This window comes from Haliotis asinina, chromosome 11 (genome assembly GCF_037392515.1).
Source record: "Haliotis asinina isolate JCU_RB_2024 chromosome 11, JCU_Hal_asi_v2, whole genome shotgun sequence".
NCBI lineage: Eukaryota > Metazoa > Mollusca > Gastropoda > Lepetellida > Haliotidae > Haliotis > Haliotis asinina.
The window spans coordinates 44029357-44050936 of record NC_090290.1 but is presented as its reverse complement, the minus strand read 5'-3'; positions in this window follow the sequence as shown (position 1 = coordinate 44050936).

Genomic DNA, 21580 nt, shown 5'->3' with positions numbered 1-21580 from the left:
AGTGTTCGGGAGAACACTTAAGTTGCCTTTACATGTGTTTCTGTAGTGACAAAGTGTGTTTAGGTGAACACTTTAGTGGCCTTTACATGTGTTTCTGTAGTATCAGAGAGTGTTCAGGTGAACACTTTAGTTGACTTAGCATGTTTCTTTAGTGACAGAAAGTGTTCAGGTGAACACTTTAGTGGCCTTTGCATGCCTCTCTAATGACAGAGAGCGTTCAGGTGAAAACTTTAGTTGGCTTTCCGTGTTTCTTTAGTGACAGAAAGTGTTCAGGTGAACACTTTCGTTGCCTTTGCATGCCTCTCTAATGATAGAGAGTGTTCAAGTGAACACTTCAGTTGGCTTTCCGTGTTTCTTTAGTGACAGAGGGTGTTCAGTGAACACTTTAGTTGGCTTTCCGTGTTTCTTTAGTGACCGAAAGTGTTCAGGTGAACACTCCAGTTGTCGTTACATGTTCCTTTAGTGACAGAGGGTGTTCAGATGAACACTTCAGTTGTCGTTACATGTCTCTCTAGTGACAGAAAGTGTTTAGGTGAACACTTTAGTTGGCTTTCCGTGTTTCTTTAGTGACAGAAAGTGTTTAGGTAAACACTTCAGTTGCCTTTATTGACATGTGCCACCTTTCGGCCAACGTGATTCACAAACAAATAGTACAACCACTTTGTGATAGAGACCAGTAAACGTATGCTAATAATACAGTCTGTTCGTACTTACAGACCCCGATTTCTTCTTCGGGTAATATATTGATTTGCCTTTGCGTGTATTATAATGTATGCCAACGGATGGGCAGTATGCGCTCCCCTTTTCGCGAACACCTTGTAGAGCATGATCATACCATCTCTAATTGAGACCGACTCCTATAGGTATTATCTAAACTGGTGGAATCCAAGCATGGATTAGTGAAGATATATTTTTCACGGGTTACATCATGTAAAAGCGACAGATTGTAGAAATATTGAAAATTTCTGGACGAATGAGTCTTTCTCAACAATCGAATTTTGAAATTTAAAAGTGTAAATGTTTGTTTGCAAGAACGCTTCATTTCTAACACTACATATCCAGTCTTTCGTAACTACTCGTCTCTTCCCGTGACCTACCAGAAGACTCGTACTACTTCCGTACGCCATTATCGCAAAGAATCATGGCAAACCAATCAAATCGCACGTAGTAAAACGCATTTCAAACATGAAAATGGCAGAACCGTTGAACTTTGAAACTTCGCTAAACTATACCAAGCACAATTTCAACATAAACTTTGAGCTAATGGATGAACAACATTCAACACTGAAACATATATATATACAAAGACAATGACGGTATTGCTATTTTGTCCACAGGATATGGGATATTCTTAGAGCCATGTGGAAATTCAGAGTTATCTTTCCTTGATAATAAGTAATAGACTGTTTTCATCTCCATGCCCGTTTGCGCTTAGACAGTACCCAGTCGTAAACATGGCCACGAAAGGGGTACGAGTCGTTGTGAATGCATATCCAGTGTCAATAATGTTTCAGTGTGGAAGCGGCTGTAAAATCTCTGCGCGAAGCATTTACGAATCTGTGACAGTGTTAGTGTCATTATTTCATTGTGATAATCCATTAAATCTTCAATCGATACACTGGTTCATTCTGCGAATTCAAATATATCGAAACTCACAGGACGGCGTCTGTTGTATAGATGGCGAAATAAACGAAAAAGTGACGTCATCAAACACCTGCGTGACCTCATTTCGCGGAAGTCAAAGACCGCGTACCCCCCGTGGGAATCGATATGACACATCACACCATCACATCACACCATTCATTTGGACCAATCACCGTAAAGTATCGAACTCACTCAGGCGCTCCAATGACCTAATTAAACACCTGGCTTACACCCCGCCGTGGGAACAGGCATGACACATCACGCCATGGCATCACCCCATTGATTTGGACCAATCAGCAAGTATCAATACTTACTGGTCTACAAACCAGTTTCATCCGGTTTTCATTTGAACTCCGCTGACAATAATCACTTGACTTGTCTTTACACCATGTTTCCATACTCAATCACCTTTTCTGTCGCATATCTCAAAGTGCGAGACGTTGAGGCATGGTGCACTCTCAGCCTGCAGCCGAGAGAGGTCACTCAGTCAAGGTGTCATATGATATCTCCTCAAATTGTTCTCTCCCATGTTATATTTTCTGCCTACTGTGGCCTGTTTGGATCCATACATATTCAGAGATGAAGCATACACATATGTAAATAGTTCGCCGGCTTAAGGACACATTTGCGATACTACATGTTTAAACGAATCAGAATGACTTACCGTTATGCCATGGTTACATTCCGTGTCCTTATGGTATCCTGCCGGGGAATGCCAACATGTTTGTTTCATACTAAACCAATGTATCCAGTGCGGGAGATGCGAATTCAAGGATGATATTGACATGTAAAACCCAAACCTCATATGTTTGTGATTGTATGGAATGAATCAACCACCAAAAGCACGTGAGATGAAAATACACATCTGTGTATGTCACCGCCACAAATTAGCACCGACAAGTCTTGCGTAGACTGGCGCAAGTCTCTAATAAGTTTTATCACAAACCGTTCATGCACTGCCCCGCGCTAGACTAACTAGACAGTATTGCCATAGAATAACGAGTTTCAACGAGTTTAACCTCTAGGGTCGGCTTAAAGCAATGCTAGGCTGCATTTAAACATGCGGTGACCCACATTGCTCTAGTGAGTAGGGGCTATCATGTTTCTGTCGACTGTTACACTGGCGACAGACAGCATTGAGTGTATGCGTACGAGGCCGTTCGCAGTGTTACTAGGATGGAATTATGAATTTGCTCTGGCTAAATAGGATTGAATGAACGCCTCATGATAAGACATTTTAAAACAAACATGAATGAATCATTTGAATATACTCATATAGTGATGTATAGCATTTGTTGTAACTTTGCTGCCGTGTACGTGCGCTTCCTTAGACTTCCATTAGGAAATGGTTTATCGGACAACGCACTGGTGTAAATAGTTGCAGGCTCAATGGACAACTCCATGGGGAGCATGGTACACACTTGGTACACACCTTAAGATATATAGATTTCATGGTTTATTAGCTCCGTTTTCAAATGAGTAAAACTATGGGATAGGAGCACGCCCAAGAGTCAACTGTACATGTCATTGTCCTTCTCCTCCTGTCCTTCTCTCTCTGTCTCAGATAGGGTGTCTGTATCATCATCATCCTTAGTCAACCCTTCCACCCAAGCCTTGTATATGAACAATTTGGAAAACACATCATCATACATATTATTGCTATCTTTTACTTCTGTTAATATTCCTTGTGTCTTTGGGCCCCACTGCATATGACACAGATAAGTAATGAAGCGAGCATACGTCTCCTTAAACGCGATTCAGGTTAATTTTTTCAGTCTGGTTTGGATTACATCCTCGCTAAAACCTCTCTTCATGTACAGCTGGCGTCTCTCATCCAGTACATCTCTATTCAGCTCACGTGTACGTGAGTACATTTGCCAGATACCTTGCTCTTCGAGATCAGTCATCTTACTTTTCCTGTTGTTGACATTGCTTAATGATTCATCATCCTCATCATCATCATCCTGTTCCATTTCAGGACATTGCTTGTCATGTAGATGTCGATGGAAGTTATGGTTACTGCTAAACACTTGACCACAATAGTCACATTCTGACAGAGAACGTGGTCTCTTCACATCAGAGTTGTCTTCCTCCCATTTCCTTTTAATTTGGGGTATTCCAGGAAGGCCCCCATTGGACTTTTCGGACACCAGTTTCGCCTGTGTTTTTGCAAATCAGAAGGATCTTGAAACATGAGCCCGCATTCATCACAAGATGGCATGGCTGAGAGCTGTTCTTCACACGTCTGCTCACGAGGAACGTCGAACTGTGACTGAATCGTCCTAGCTTGGAGGTTTCCTCTTAAACTGAACGCATTAGGACAAAGTCGCAAATTTTCAGGTGTTTGGGTTTTTAGATCAACCAGCAAGTGTCCATGAGGCCTCTGGGTAGCCCTTTGAAACTGGTCCATGAAATGGTCTGTGTTTCCTGGATACATCTGTCTCGCCAAAGTCATGATGGGTTGTTGATCAATAGGGTTATTGAACAGAAGTAGATAAAGACAGTTCCTTCGTTGTGTGGGATCCTTACTGTAATATAAGTTTCGGTTCAAGGCAATGACTGAGAGATTCCGATGATGACTTCCTTCCGTAAACAGATCGGTAATGCGTGGATCTTTGCTGACTTTGGACATTAAGTCATCAAGCACAACGACGTTCACCACCTGGGGGTCCAGAAACGCATCCTTTCCCAGGTCAGAAGGAATGCCTTGATGGAATTCAACGTAGGGATAAACACAACTTTCAATGACATTATACAAGGGCTGCCTTCGTTAGAAGAGTCATAGAATACGTTCGGGATAAGGTTTAATGTTCAATCTTTCTAGAAGCTGCTTCACCAAGTAGGTACAGGCTAAGACTGAAAAGAATTCAGCCGTTCTTGGAACTGTGTTTGAGGTTTGAGAGGGGTAGATAGATAACGGTCATCATCATATTCGGTCTTGTCTGTCTCAAGTCCCAGCAATGCCGTGGCCTGGATCTCTCCGCATTCCTCCAGGGCTTTGCAGAACAGGGCGTATGCTTGCGGGCCTCATCTAGGTAATATGGACAGGAGTTCTCTGACCCGATCAAAAGACTACTGTGGTTTCTCAATAATCTCAGCTTTCATGAAGATGGTAAGCACTCCAAACTGTACCATCTGTCGACCACCTCTTCTACTCTCTGTATCGCTTGCACGAGGCCAGAATAATTCTTCCTCAGGGTATCCCGGTGAGTAGCTTCCATTTTCAAGAGGGAGAGAGAGAGACCTGGATGTCGTCTGAGTATTCAGGAATGAAACTGATGTATGATCCGAAATGAAAAGGGTTTTATATATTCTCACTGTCAAACCGGATGAAACCAGTTCATCTATCTGTATGGTTGCTATGCATCCAACCTAAAAATACACCCATGACTGTAAATCAAGGTCGTGGTGAAAATGAGGTTTGTGTTTCCCAAGGTCATTGACTTCCGCGAAATGAGGTCACGCAGGTGTTTGATGACGTCACTTTTTTCGTTTATTTCGCCATCTATACAACAGGCGTCTAGAAGAGTTATGTATGATTCTTTTAAGGCGTTCGTCAAATGACTCCTATACCGAAATAGACTCCCCGGAAGGTCAATTAAACAAACGTGATCAGATCCTAATGGTTCATTTTGATGGGTTTATCAGAAAGGTACAGTCTTCCATAGTTACCACATATACTGCCTATCTTGTGCCATTACTGTTGCTATCTCAGACCAAAGGTTCAAATTATCTATTCAACAAGCCTAGAAATGGAAATGTACTCACAGAAATAAATAAGGGAACACATGAAAGTACAAGTGTTCCTTTATGTATTTCTAGAAGTTTAACAACAGAGCAATGCATACTTTGTCACGAAACCTGGATGTTCCATAAACGTGGGCCTGAACGTTCCAGTCTAAGTAAACTTGGTCTCAGTGTTATTCGTTACACTCCATCGCTGAGTCTAACAAACCCTAGCAAAACGTCGCCTCAGGTAACCTTTGAGAGACCTATGACCGTCCAATCAATAGCGAGACGGTTAAATAGATTTAACCAATCAGACAACGGCTACTACTTAGGGATCAGAGTTACTTACAAAATATCTAGGTCACTGACACAGATCTCTCCACAGACACAAACCCGCATATAACACAGTTATTTGACCTGCAGTATATACACTTTGGGGTTTCTGTTGACATGGTTACCATTACCTAATATTTCCGCAAGATGGCATACTTGAATATTGCCAAAACCACTATTTTCAGCGACTGTTTACTCACCGTTGTCATGGCTGTAACGTGCACTGTGTGCTTCACCCGGAGCGATCATACTCTAGATAGCATTCGGAATCGTTCGGAAACGAACCATTTCGAGATAAAAAGTTCAAGGCATGTGGGAATTTCCACTTTCGCGATTTGGTAAGCTGTGTTCTGATTGGTCAATCTGACCTCCCATAAGGTTTCGTTAGACTCAGTAGTGGAGTGCAACGAAAAGTACTGAGACTACGTTTACGTACTGTGAACGTCCAGACCGCGTAACTGAACTGCCGCAGAGATAATGATCAATACGATGCTGATGCAAGGGGTGAATGAGTTTCGTTTTAAGCCACACTCAGCAATATCCCAGCTATATTGCGGCAGTCTGTAAATAATCGGATCTGGACCAGACAAACCAGTGGTCAACAGCATGAACATCGATCTAAGCAACTGGGATACGATGACATGTGTCAGCAAAGTCAAAGAACCTGCCCATTAGATCCCGTTAGTCGACTCTTACGACAAGCATGGACACACCATCTGCATATGGCTCCGGTTCTGAATAAATTGATAAACTGATCGATATCCGGGTTTCTTTGTTCGGTCGTTCAGCGGAAAACAATATCAAGTTAGTCAGTGGACAATTGAACAAATCACAGCTGCCCAAAAGGATACATAATTGCTGAAGTCTCGTCAGCTTGGTCTAAAGAAGTGTTTTAAAGACATTGTTGTTTCCATCCATCGTTAGTCGACTCTTTTACTTTATTCTCAGCACCTTCTGTGACTGTAATCAGTTGTTACGTACCCCGTAAAGATCCGGGTTACAGTTGACCATGGTCTTCAGCAGTAATGTCGTAAGCATCGACTATCAGGAAAGAGTGGTCAGGCTTGCTGACTAAACTAACACATGCCCTCGTGTCCCACTTGCGTAGGTTGATGTTTAGGATGCCAATTAGTGGATTCATTACTTCAGGCTATTAGTTACAAACCGGTGCCACATAACTTGATTAAGTTAAAATTTAATAAATATGAAGATTGATGTTCATCGTGTCAATTAATGTATTGATTTTAATAACTGTCCGGTGCCGTGTAGCTCGAGTAAGTTTACATTCAATTATGACGTGTAGCGATGATACATTATACAAATTCGCTATAAACAAGAGCTCATACTCCAAAACAATGTAAACACAGTTTAGCGTTATTCTATTTGCTCATTAAAACACGGATATCATCACTATTTCATAGTGATTCCTTAATAAATGTTCTGTCATTGTATCGCATGGTGACAATCACCGGATTTTCTGGTCCAGATTCGATTTGACATCGATCAGCTATAATACTGATAAAACAGATGTATACCCACGATACAGTCTTAATTCTACAGTCGACCCTGCTTTTCGAAGAGACTTCATATGGTTGCAGGAAGGGTTCTATTTGACGCTGCATTCAGCAGTCTCGTGATTACAACCATGAGGAAAGATGACAGTGTTCGCCAAAGGTAAGGATATCATGCCTCCACATGTCTACCAAAACTTCTTGAAAGGTTTACTAAGGACTTGAATATTGGAAACAGAGGGTTTCTTGGCAAGGGTTGCATGACTCTCTTTAATATCCAGCAAAATCGCGTTCGATTGTTACCGAAAGAGTAACAGCGAAGGCCTGAGCTGTTGTATTGTCCGACATGAAACGGAAGATGACTATGAGAAACCTCTTGACCAATTCACCTTGTTTCGATTTTGCCAAGCAAAGGTGAAAGTCTGATTCATATACATCAACAAAGAGGGGAGCACATTTCGTGTCCATGGAGATGCCTTCTTCTTGGCGAAATGTTTTACCCCAAACTTTCACAAAGCTGTTATAAATTGTAAAGTCCAGCATTTCACATATTGCTTACGATCGAACAAACACATACGTATGATATTGTCACAAACACAACATTTAGCAACGATTTCCCAAGGATATTGTCGCTGCTATTTACTGACTTTGTTGACACAGGTCATCCCATCCCAAATGCGTAGAAACATGCTCATGATATCAATCACTTGATTGTGTGCTGCTGACTCGATTATTTAGTGTTTGCTGTCGTGAGTATAGCATCTACACCATTCTTGAGCTCGATCATGGTTTCATGGTTCACCTCGCAAATCACACTGACGATGACGGTCACCGATAACGCCTGGGATTATGTTTAGGTGCTTTCAGAACCTACACTGTGGAGGGTCTGCACGTAGAAGTCACAGAACTCTAAGAAGAAGGATAAAGGCTGCACTTCAGTGCATTATTATACCTGAATCGAATTCCTCTAAGCCAGCACGAAGTGTGATGGAACATCAACATCTATGCCCATTCCTCAACACAATACAAGTCCACTTCTCTGTGTTCATTTGACGCATATTGCCGATAATGCTAATTTAGATCTTACTGCCACTGCAAAATTTCAAATGTCGGTATGGCAGTGCATCCAGGCTGATGTCAGTTTTGATGTAACAAAGCTGACAACGAATGATATACATTCTTTGCAGGGGATACGGAGAAAAGGGACCCCTGCGAAAACGGACTAAAAAACGACCACCACCCTGGTGAAAACGACCACCTCCCTTTTGAAAACGGCCTCTGAACCAAGAGAAAACGGGATTTGTTTCTAGAGAAAACGGACAACATGGTTGCATCAAAGGAGATTATTGATATTTTAGTTTCTATTTGATTGTGGATTTTACAGTTACGATCAGTCAGATCTGTCAGATGATAGGAAAAAAGATAAGGTAATGTTTATACTGACGAGCGGATTAGTAGATCTGCCATGGTCCCGAGTACAGAGATCTACAACCTTCAGTTGTTGGCAGTCTGTAGCCAGTTTCAATGATGTATTGTCATCCATAGTTTAAATAAGACCTGTGGATGTCATGATTTTTATTGTGAATAACACGACGATTCATCACGTGAATGGTAGGGAGTATAAGGCACGACAAAGAAAACTTGCTGAACTAGATGAAATGATGAAGGGGCAAGCATGCACTAAATCTTGCTCTTCTTATACATTCCACTTCTAAATGCCCTTCAAAGATTTATAGTTTAAATGTTTCAAATTTAATTTCTAGCTCTAAAATTATACTTCCGATAAACTCGTTGTTTTACTGTCCTTCTGTGATAGGTGTTACGCTTAATTATCAAGAAATTATAACTTGCTTTTAGTCATGATATGGCTGCAATATTGGCGGTGTGACTTAAAATTCAGGTCAAGATATCCAACCATCCCTCTACTACCTGTGTACTGACCGACGTTGATAAAACAATTAATAGATCATCTTATCTAATACTTTCACCGCCAAACATTATAACATTTTCTGGTGTTTATCAGCTATTGATGTTACGACTGGCTGTACCCTGCGTTCAGACTCATAACATAAATTCCAGTTTTACTGTCTGGGCAAAGATCATTATGCTAGCATTTTGTTATAATTGTGATTACAGATATTTCTACCAGCTTGTCCTGCCTGGAATCGAGTAAAGTTTTTAAAGAATCGACATCAATTTTTGTCCATAGCTGTGAAACACATTCATTTGGACACCGCTCATACAGCGTCAATACGTCATAAATACTTTTAAGTTTCTGTGATGAAAGAAACTTTTACTCAGACTCAGGTTTATAATCATAAGTTAATTGCATTCATCAAAGAAAGACATTTTCATGATAAGATGTAGATTTTATTTCACACTTTTTCTATTATTCTTTGTATGCACACGCTGGAGCGTAAATTTCCAATTCTCGGAGCATGCATGCTAGCGTTGAGTAACAAACGGTTATTACATTAAGAGTTTTCATAGATCAATTAGCGTAATTGATTGAAGAGTGCTTTGATGTAAACATGTTAAACATTTAACAAATCAATAGGTACCAGGCTTTGTTGTTCAAATTAAACACCTTATTGGCTAATTATTGGCTTAAAAATGGAAACACGTGCAATATTTCACGTTCCAAAATATGTACAGTATGCCACATGCATGCGATTGTTTATGCTTTAAAACATTTTTTAAATTTCCGTACTTTCTTTTGCCTAAATCAGTTATTGCCTCGTGTGTTTTGGAATAACGAACGGTACTAAAAACCTGTATGTCTAATAATCCCTTTTGTGTTCATAAAAATCACGCAACTCTGGAAACCTACCGTAGTTTGAGAATTTTGCGACGTGTTTCGAGAAGGCATTTATCAACTGCATGTAGTGATCCTTTGTCAGGTGTTTCAACAGCTCCTTCGTCACTTGTATCGGGTGATCCATTGTCATGTGTTTTCAACGGCTTCTTCGTTACTTGCATGGTGTGATCATTTGTTAGGTTTTCCACAACCCCTTCGCCGCTTGTATCGGGTGATCCTTTGTCTGGTGTTTCAACAGCTCCTTCGTCACTATTATAGAGCGATCCTTTGTCAGAGGTTTCAATAGTTCCTTCGTCACTTGTATGAAGTAATCGTATGGATGTTTCAACAGCCCATTCGTCACTACTATGAAATGGTCCCTTGTCCAATATTTTAATAGCCTTTTCGTCACTATTAAGGAGTATCTTAAAGGTCACATGCAACCAAAAAATAAAACATAATTTAAACACATTTATCACTTATTCATGACATATAATATGCATTGCTGCTTTTAGAAAAACAAATAAACAAAATTATAAGCGTACAATCGCAATTCAAAAGTGAAATATTTTGTACTTGGGCTTACTTCCCCCGAAACTAAGCCCCCGGGAGACCGAACCCCGTCATAGCGGGTGGATGTCCACTCAAGTGTAACGACGGCTTCCGATTGGCCGTTTCATTTGCTGACATGCTGAGGGTTCATTGTGTGTACAGAAAGATGATCTATTTGATGGGCATTTTAGAAGTATAGCCAGGCACAAGAAACTAAGAAATTCTTTATGGATAACAACTTCTTTTTGTGTACTTGATGCGTCGTTTCAGTATGGATTCATATACTGTTGTCAAACAAAATCATATACACCAAAAGAAGTCGTTATCCATGAAGAGTGTATATAGGGATGTTGGGTTTTGAAAATACATGGTCTCTGAATTTGCGCTCGATCCAGTAAAAAATCATGTCAGTAGAGATGGTAAACTACTGCGTGACTGGAATCTGTCATTCGTCCAAGTACAAAAGTACAAAGCAGGACTTGAAACTGACAAGAGTTTGCACCAGTTTCCGTCAGATCCAGTCATCCGAAAAAAATGAATGTAGTTTGTTTGCAACCCACAGACATGAAAACATGTCATGTGTATCACACGTGCCTAATTACATAATGTGGCAGAGACGGGACTCGTGCACGTGTCATAAATCAACTTAATTTCTTTATGTCGTATAGTCTGATAGGTGTTAAGTTCAAACTGCACGTGGTCAACGATTGAAGCTGTGTATTGCATGTTGTCTTCAGCAGACAGGCAGACAGACATACAGGTGTGAATAAACCAGACACTGAGCTTTCTCTGTGACAGAGACTGCTTACCAGAATCAATAAGTTGTTTTACGTAACGAGTAGATTATTTACTTGTTTGTGTACACAGCCAAGATTAGACTACTGCTCACGACCTCAGACGCTGGGCATGCATACTGTTTCAAACTCCGCGAACCTATTCACTGCGCATGCGTTATGGACGCAGCGCAGCACAGCTGTTGAAACCAGTTTTCCCCCCAGCGCCGGGGAGAATTTAGTGAAACGTTTGAACTCCGATTTCGCGGGCTCTTTTTTCATCGCGTTTTTTTCAACTTTATAGGTTGAATTGGCATTTTTATGATTTGTTTCAGTAAGTGCATACCGAAAGGTACTAGAATCTATAAAGTTGTGTTTTACGTTGCATGTGACCTTTAAGGTATTTTAAAGCTCCTATATCATTTGTAAGGAATGATCATTTGTCGGGGGTTTCATTACCTCCATTGTCACCATTCTGAAGTGCTCCTATGTCAGGTGTTTCACCTCCTTTATCACTTGTATGGAGTGCCCCTTTGTCAGGTGTTTCACCTCCTTTATCACTTGTATGGAGTGCCCCTTTGTCAGGTGTTTCACCTCCTTTATCACTTGTATGGAGTGCCCCTTTGTCAGGTGTTTCACCTCCTTTATCACTTGTATGGAGTGCCCCTTTGTCAGGTGTTTCACCTCCTTTATCACTTGTATGGAGTGCCCCTTTGTCAGGTGTTTCACCTCCTTTATCACTTGTATGGAGTGCTCCTATGTCAGGTGTTTCACCTCCTTTATCACTTGTATGGAGTGCCCCTTTGTCAGGTGTTTCACCTCCTTTATCACTTGTATGGAGTGCCCCTTTGTCAGGTGTTTCACCTCCTTTATCACTTGTATGGAGTGCCCCTTTGTCAGGTGTTTCACCTCCTTTATCACTTGTATGGAGTGCTCCTATGTCAGGTGTTTCACCTCCTTTATCACTTGTATGGAGTGCCCCTTTGTCAGGTGTTTCAACATAGTTCCTTTTCACCAACGAAAGCTCCTTGGTCACTTGTATGACAAGTGGTTCATCAGCTCTGTCCTTTTATAGATTGCTCCTCTCTAAAGCGTTTCGACAGCTCCTCTGTCACCTGTATAGAGTGATCCTTTGTCCTTTCCAGAGATTTTTCCTCACGCCTCTCGAGAGCTTAATATCTGTTATCTTCTGATTGCGAATTCTACAAGTGTTGAGCGCTTCTTCACTGAATGTTTTAGGAATTAATTTGTCAGATATTTCAAGAACCTTTGTCACTTGTCATGTGTCAAATATTTCATGTGTCAAATTCCGATTGGTAATTCGCCAACTCCTTCATTTACGTTTTTAGGTATTTGAAGATCTGTTTCTGTTGAGAGCTCTCACATCACATTTTTAAAGGGTTTCTTTCTATAGAAAGGTCTCTGAGGAGGCACGCAGCCAAATATTGACTCGTCTCACACTCTACCTTCATTTTAACTTAAACCAACCACAAGCACATCACATATAGAAACATTTTACTTTCAGAGATGTTCGTTACTTACCACTCGAGATAAGTTGACAGCGAAGTAGTATATTATGAAATGAGTTCTTGTGAAACAGGTTTACTTGAAGGTTGAGTAAGTTACATGCCGTACGTTACCCAACCTTATCCAATTTTTTCATCAATACTAAACTCGAGTGGAATGTTTTTGAATGTTTCAGAAACGGTCTGTTTTCTTTTCATATGGCAAAATAAACCCGACAAAGTGATCACAAACATAAATACTGTGCCCATCTACCTGAGTTGATGGACCAGCAGTATATCTAATATCACAATCTCACAAGAACTACTAGTATATTGAAATAAAATACTTCTAAAGTGTAACTCAATAACTGATTTTTTTCAAGAATATCTAATCAGAATACATGAAATCTGTCACTAACTGTGAAAACGTTATCGGGGAGTATATATCAACTAACAGAACCAACAATTTACACTGACAGTGAGTGCTGTGATTGAGTGTTTTCGATTTCTCGCTTCTGTCAGTAATATTCCAGGATTCTCACAGCCGGTGACACTAGAAATGGGCTTCATATGTTGTACCCATGTGGGAAATCGAACCCATATCTTGGGTGTGATGAGCACACGCTTTATCCACAAGACTACCTCACTCAGTCCATGGTCAATGGTCAATATTTACTTACCCAGTGTTAATGCTTCAATGCAAAAATAAGCATCGGAAACAAGTCAATAAACTTTTCGCTTTTTACAGATGTTGGTATTGTATATGATCGATACTGGCGAACAATTGCCAACCTGTGAAAACTAAGAAATAAGTCTCACTCTCTCGCTCTCTCCATCTTTCTCTCTCACTGTGACCTCGCTCATATTACTACCATGACTTCATCCGTTGTATTCCGTTGTATAACATTCGCTCATCACTATATAGACCCATTTCTCGTGTCCCCTACCTTTACATTGCTGGAATATTGCTAAAAGCGGCGTAAAACTAAACTCACATATTTTCAATACCAGACTGAATGTTCTAATAACATTGATGTGTGTAAAACTCTGTTTTGAAGAAGATTTTTTTTATCGATGAATTCCCGCCATGAAACAGCCTGAGGCTACAGGGACACACTGCTCATAGACAACAAAACTGTGAGATTGTACAGTGCGTCGAGTGATGAATATATCCTCTTGCTTGTATTAAGTGTACACTTATTGATAACCATAAATAAATATTATTGTTCGTAATATATCAATGACTACATCGACAGGGAAGAGCCTCGTGTTTACTTCCATACGATAGTATGTATAGGGTCCTTTCTTTCAGTGGAATGCTTTAATTGGAAACGATATTGTTCTCATTCCAGATCGGCTCGTCTTCCAATACAGCTTGTTCTCCGTCGCCATAGTGCGATGGGATGTTAGTTCGAAATCTCTGATCAGAGATTCTCAGGAATCATCTCTATTGTTTGATCGGAGAGGGTAAGGAATTAAGTCGGATAAAACGTGCCCAGCCCCTTTCTGCAATGAATAAAACATGTTTAAATCAAATCAACCAAGTCAACGATCCTCCACCCCCACCCCCACCCCACTCCACCCCCTCAATCTCGTTAATCGCCTCTTACGACAAACGTTGATTGAAGACCAATTCTAACTTGAAGGTGCGTGTGGTTAAATAGAATACAACCCAAACTGGTTCACAATACACTCCAATCTTGTATAAAACAAAAGATAAGACAATAGAAATACATTGCGATCCGAAGTTGCACATCGCCACATACGTGGAACAGTCACATGACACGATTCACCCAACGGAAAGAAACACTGCAATGCAGTTTATGAACCTAAAGTATTGACATTTTCAATACAATGGCAGACGGGCGTTAGGTACTGAGGTGGGATTATATGGGGCATTTGTCTCTAACATCGTACCGAGTGTCTGAAACTATTCCCAAGACTCATTGTACAATTAGACCTCAGGAATCGATTCGCTTGATAAGGGAAATGAGTACACGTGGAAGAGTCTGATCTACCGTCTGAAAGACCAGCAATAATAAACCTTGAGGCAATGTCTATATGCATTGATGGACATTGATTAGTTCTTCGTGATCTTTGAAAATTTCAATTGTGAAAGAAAAGGCTCACGCTACTTTTTAAAAGTTGAACAAAAAGACAAAGAACCTCTCTGGCTGTTTGGATGACGTTAAAAAGGTTCCTCATGGTTAATGCTTAATTAGCAAAACCGCGTCTTACACATACCAAATTCATTAAAACAATACCTGCATTTGTTTCACATAGTTATATTTATACTTTGAAATATTCAGCCTAGTCTTCAGGACTCCCTGACATATGTTCCAAGATAAAATGGACATCTGGCGAATCTGATCTGAGTGAGTGAATGAGTTTAGTTTTACGTCGCATCTTGCAAAATTCCAGCAATATTACGGCAGCAGACACAACAAGTGGGCTGTACACATTGTATCCATATTAGGAATTGAGCCCGGGCTTCGGTATCATCTTTTTCTGTTGCGAGTATTGATTTCAGTCGATAGATAATCCAGAATTCTTATTCTCTGGCGTCAACGTGTTACAAATTTATTAGTGTTTGTTTATTTGTTTAACGCCGTGCTCGGCAATACCTCAGCTATATGGTGGCGTCCTGTAAACTAATACTGGACGAGACAATCTAGTGATCAACGGCATGAGCATCGACTGCAATACGAGGACATATGTCAACCAAATCAGCGAGCCTGACCGCTCCATCAGGGATTGGGAAAGGCAGGGGGCCATGGACATTTTGCATATTAGAATAGCCGATTAAATTTTAAAATGTGCTATAGATACAATGGCAGTGGACCATTCTGATTTAAGAAAATGGCTAAAAATCTTGAAAGCTGTAGGTCATGTTAGATGGCCGATACTTATCTGTAGGCCTGGTTAGACTGTCTATCCTTCAGCTGTAGAGCTGTTAGTATGACCGATACTTCAGCTCTAGGTCGCGTTAGGTCTTGCCCATTAAAATTTGAAATTTAGTATTTATACAAGGGCAGTAGCCCATTCTAATTTCCAAAAAATGGTTAAAAATCTTGAAAATGGCCCATTGTCAAAGTTGTCTATCCCAATTACTGCCCCATAGTCGCCTCTTACGGCAAACATGGGTTGCTGGCAACCGGTTTTAGCCTGGATCTGCACGGGTAGATTTACAAGGGAAAGACGTTCATATTTGTTGGATAAGCCCAAACATGTTGCATATGTTATATCTGGGATTGCATTTTCTTAGTACACTACAGATTCCACTGGCTGAGTGGGTTAGATTGCAGATTCTTGGCTCGCGATTAGTTGCTTGACTCTGAGAGTGTGGAGTTCGAATCCCGGATCTGACTCAAGCGAACGAAAGTACTAGAATCGGTACTTTTACTTAGAAAGTGTAATCACAAATATAACGTGTTACATCTGAGCATATACAGTGTTCCCAGAAATTATTGAGAAAATCTTTGTTTTTTTTCTAATGATGCTAAGATTGGAAAAAGGGCTTTCACTGTGCACTAAGCATACTAAATAAGGGAGACAACTCTTGAAGGCTTAGAAGGCAGCTCATTACGTCAAGAGTTATCTCCCTTGTCTGAGCAGACGGCTTCCTGTGTTGACATGGCAGAATTTACAAGAGAGAAAAGAAAGCTCATTCTAGATGATTTTGAAAGGGGTGAGGCTGATGCTAAAGTGTTAGCTTGTAGACATTGTATTCCTCTGTCTACAGTATACAGAACCTTGAAGAATATTCAAACAGGAACCGGGATAGAGCACAAAGCAGGACTTAATTGGGTGAAAAAACGTGGAATTCCCTCGCCGTTGATGAAAGATGCACAAAAGGAAAAGCGTTTAAACTGGTGTCGGGCTCATGAAAATCAAGATTGGGATAATGTTTTCTTTTCGGATGAAAGTTCTGTTTGACTTTTCCCTAATTGTGTGAAAATTTGGACCAAAGATACTGTCAAACCTATCTACCAGCGACCAAAACATAGCCCGAAGTTTCACATGTGGGGTGGCATATCGGCTCGCGGAGTGACGCCATTGTGTGTTTTCACGGGAAACTTGACAAAAAAAAGATACGTTGACATTCTAAATGGTCACCTTCTTCCGACAGCACAAACACTGTATGAAGATGATTGGATTTTCCAGCATGATAATGACCCAAAACACACTGCGCGCTACACAAAACAGTGGCTGTCGGGCGAAAATGTTCAAGTTTTAGACTGGCCCAGTTACAGCCCAGACCTAAACCCAATTGAGAATGTGTGGGGAGTCATGAAGGACAGAATAAACCAAAAGGGACTGAGAAATATTGAAGATATGAAGGCCGAGGTCGTCCAATATTGGGATACCCTGTCACACGATTACCTACAAACTTTGATGGGTAGTGTGCCTAGGCATATTCAGGCATGCATTGCTGAGCGAGGAGGTCTAACAAAGTACTAAAACAAGACTGAGACTGTAAAAGGATGATGTTTTAACATGTTTATGTAAGTAAAACGCCAGAAGTTAATAAACGTAATGAGTTACATGACGCAACATGATTCTCAATAATTTCTGGGAATACTATATATTAAAATTGCTATAATGTATTCACGGCTTTGACAATTTTATTATGCTATAGACAAATGTTTAATGGAAAATTGCATCCTGGTGTTGCTATTCTTTTTCTTAAATTAGAAAAGATGAGTCATTTTCTCATATCAATAAAGTCAGTAGACCTTGGTGCCGACCAATTATAGAGAACGCCATGGGAACAATGATGTTCCAAATAGCAGAGCACGGGTAATAGTTATCGATGCATAAAGAATGCCAATTTAAAAATGCTTCTCAGCTCAAGCTCTGTCAGTATCCTTACTATTAGTCAAATTACCAGGTGTAGGGCCATGGGTCCAGGGGTAGGATCTATGTATTGCTGGGTAGAGTTAACGCTGTTCGGGAATGAACGTACATTATCACATTTATGTCCGAATAAATTACAAGGTTTGGATGACGTGCCAATATAGAAACTGTAAGTGTGGTAAAATGGCCGATACTTCCGCTGTAGGACTGGGTAAATGGTCGATACGTCAGCTGTAGATGTGGTCAAATGACTGATAATTCAGATCTAGGTCTGGTTAGATGGTCGATACCTGTCTGAGGGTCTGGTAAGATTGCCAGTACTTCGGCTGTAGGTCTTGTTAGATGGCCAATACTTCAGCTGTAGGTCTTGTTAGACGGCCGATACTTCAGCTGTAGGTCTTCTTAGATGGCCGATACTTCAGCTGTAAGTCTGGCAAGTCTGGCATTTCAGTTAAAGGCCTTGGAATTATGACGATATGACAGGGCTAGGTATGAGTAATCTGCCGATAATTCAAGGGTTGTAGTTGGTGTGCAGATACTTCAGCTGTACGTGCGGGTCGAGTACCGTTTTTGAGCTGTAGTAAGGTGCAGAGTGTCAAAACTACAGCTGAAGGTCTGAGAAGAGTGTCGATATTTCAGCTATAGGTCTTGGTAGAGAATCAATATTTCGGGTTTTGGTCCGCGTAGTGTATTTAATGTCAGCTGCATGTCTTGATAAAGAGACAGCATTTAAGCTTTAGGACTTTGTAGAAGGCGGATGTTTCAGCTCTGTGTCATAGTAGAGGGCCGATATTTGAGGTTTTGTCAGTTACGTGTCTTGGTATAGAGACAATATTTCAGCCTTGTGTCATGATAGAGGCCAAAGAGGATCAATGTTTCAACTTTGTGTAATGGCAAAAGGCCAGTAATTCAGCTCCGTGTCATGGTGTTGATTTCACCTGTCGGTATCGCGAATCTGAACTCATGCCATTACGGCAGTACTAAGTGCAAAAATAGAAATGAAAGAAAAAGTGAAAGTTTCCAGTTTTATTGCAATCGTCTGGACTGAATCCACGAGAGACAATCTAAGTGGACCTCAAATGACACCGGCAAAGATCACAAGAGGACAATGAACAAATATACAAACTCATTAACTATTCACCCGTATACAAGCTATAACAAACGGTGGCTAAACGAACACTCTGAAAGGACAATGACAAGACGTGTGGATAGTTGATGGCAGTAGCCGCGAACAAAAACACTGTGAATAAATTAACACTCAGTTCTCCAGTAAGTGAATAACCTAGTTGGTCAACTAGATAGCACAGCAGACTCATTGTGTGACTGATCCCAAGACACGTCTCCTTGACATTGAAAAGGAAACGTTTGACTTCCAGCGCATTTCTCTAAGGGTTTTGACCTATAGATGTTCTGGACTTTGAGCAATCGAGGATACGTGACCTATTGTAGCAAGCTACAACGCCTGAAAGAAAAAACCAACAAATACTAGATAACTAGATATCGGTGGGTGTAGTTTTCGTTCCATTGCCTATAGGTCAAGTGCACATGATACACATGGGGCTATTTATATTCATAGCCATATAAAGTTCTGGAAGTGCAGGTAGAAGTCGAACGATTTTGATTTCATTGCATCTGATAAAGGAGCAAGGATTAGCGCTGAAGTATCGTATTAAGAATACAAAATGTTCTCCATAAAATGTCATTTATTTATGTAGTTATATACATTCATGTCAAAGGTTGTGGGAGAACAACAAAATCTTTCAACACTTTAAGAGTGGTAACGATGTAAGAATCTACTCAGAAACGTCGCTGTATAAAATAATCTAGAAGTAGTCATCCATGAAATCGTATGTTACAATTATGTAAAGGGCGACCATACATTGTTCAGTATGTTAACGGAAATACCCAAAGATGTTACATCTATTGGAACACGAACATTTCGACAAAACTCGGTACCTGTTTCCAAAATATGTGTCTTTCTCAATATCGGAAACAGTTCCAGAACATATCTACACAACATGGTCACCGTCAGATCTACACATACATTTACCCGGAAAATATTTCATTCAGTTCTTAGCATGGGATATGTCTGTGAGAAAACATTTCTGTCAGTCGACCACTATTTACGCCCATTTTGTAATCCTCCAGCAATCTCACGGCGGTGTACACCCAAAATAGGCTTCGAACACAGCCCTTGCGTGATGAGCGAGCATTTCAGCCACCAATCACAGAGACAGAATGCCGTAATACACTGAAATTCAAATTCACAACACGATCGATGGATGTCTAGCCATTAGTTTATTGGTATGGTTGTTGATGAAGAAGTCAATCACTTTAAGGTGATTAACTAAAGATGGGTTGAACACAGTCTAGACACATGCCATGCCAATATTTTAGGTTAATGTGTTGGTATATCTTTGTTTTGTTCATCACCTGATCGGCGCTGGGATAATCGATCACAGCTATGCATCATAAAAGATCTTTCAACACAGGCCTGTGTCCTTAGACACATTATCACAAATAGCTCTTTTGTATTCATGTGCACAAGGAAAACCAAGGGCTATCGCCAGGAATGTTGAAAAAAGTCAGTGTGTCAGTGTGTCCCGTGAAAGACGCACCATGCGCTTATATTAAGACTATGGGACTAATAACCATCAGGAATGTCGCAGTTCGCGAAAAACAAAAACTAGGGACAATGATCTAGTAACAGGAATATACATTTAGTGCGTGCAAGTCGTGACAATCTAGGTTAATGGTCAAGTAAACCACACGTCATGCCCTATGCGAAAAGAATCACAATGGAGTACATGCACATGTGCAAGTCACTGTCCCGACAGTTCATTTCTCTTTACAATTTGAGTGAGTGAGTAACGTTTTTAGCAATAGTCCAGCAATATCACGGCGGGGAACACCAGAAATGGATTTCACACATTGTATCCATATGGGAAATCCGAAAAGTGTTTTCGCCGCGAAAATGAACTCACTAACCATTAGGCTACCCAAACGCCCTTATTAGATGTGTCTGAAATATGCCTACATAAAGAGTGAATGAATGACACAACTTTTTGAACATGTTTCCTACCTTGGTAGATTGATAAAGCTCTGCTCTGACAGTTTGTTACTGAGTAGGGAACCACTGGAAATACAAGAGGAACATGCCGACCTAACATAACGCTGTCAACTCCAGACATTAACCAGTCTCGATTGTTCGCCAAATCCAAGTTTATCGGGAGTGCAAGAAACGGGATGAATAGTCTAATTGTGTAGATCATACGTCTTAGAGTGAGTGAGGAATGGAGTTTCGTTTTATGCTGCTTTTAGCAATATTCCAGCAATTTCACGGTTGGGGACACCAGAAATGAGGTTCTGACATGACACCCATGTGGGTCATAGAACTCGGGTCTTCGGTAAGATGAGCGAACACTTTAACCACTAGGCTACCTCACCTACCCCGCCGCCTTAGATCTGACAATCCATCACGTGTATACGCTTAATCTCATAAGCGTCTCGTCAATGTTCATACCCAAAGAGACAATGACAGTAAAAATGTTACCAAATCAATCGTGCATGTAGGGCTAGAAACACAATCTAAAGCTTTTAAGAACAAATGCAATTAGTACAGCTGTTTTCAATTGATTAGTTCGTGTGATGAACAATTATGTCTGGTTCTCAAAACTCGTATTTCAAGTTCATATGATTACATCGATACTTGTCACACATGGACTCAACAGAGGCATTATCCATTTGAATACTTATTCAACGAGTACTGCCAGCCGTCCAATCCCCTCAGCGTGAATTTAGAATACGATTCCGACTCTTTAAGGAGTGCTTGAGTGAACATAGTTTTTACGACGCTTTACCAATAATCCAGCAATATCA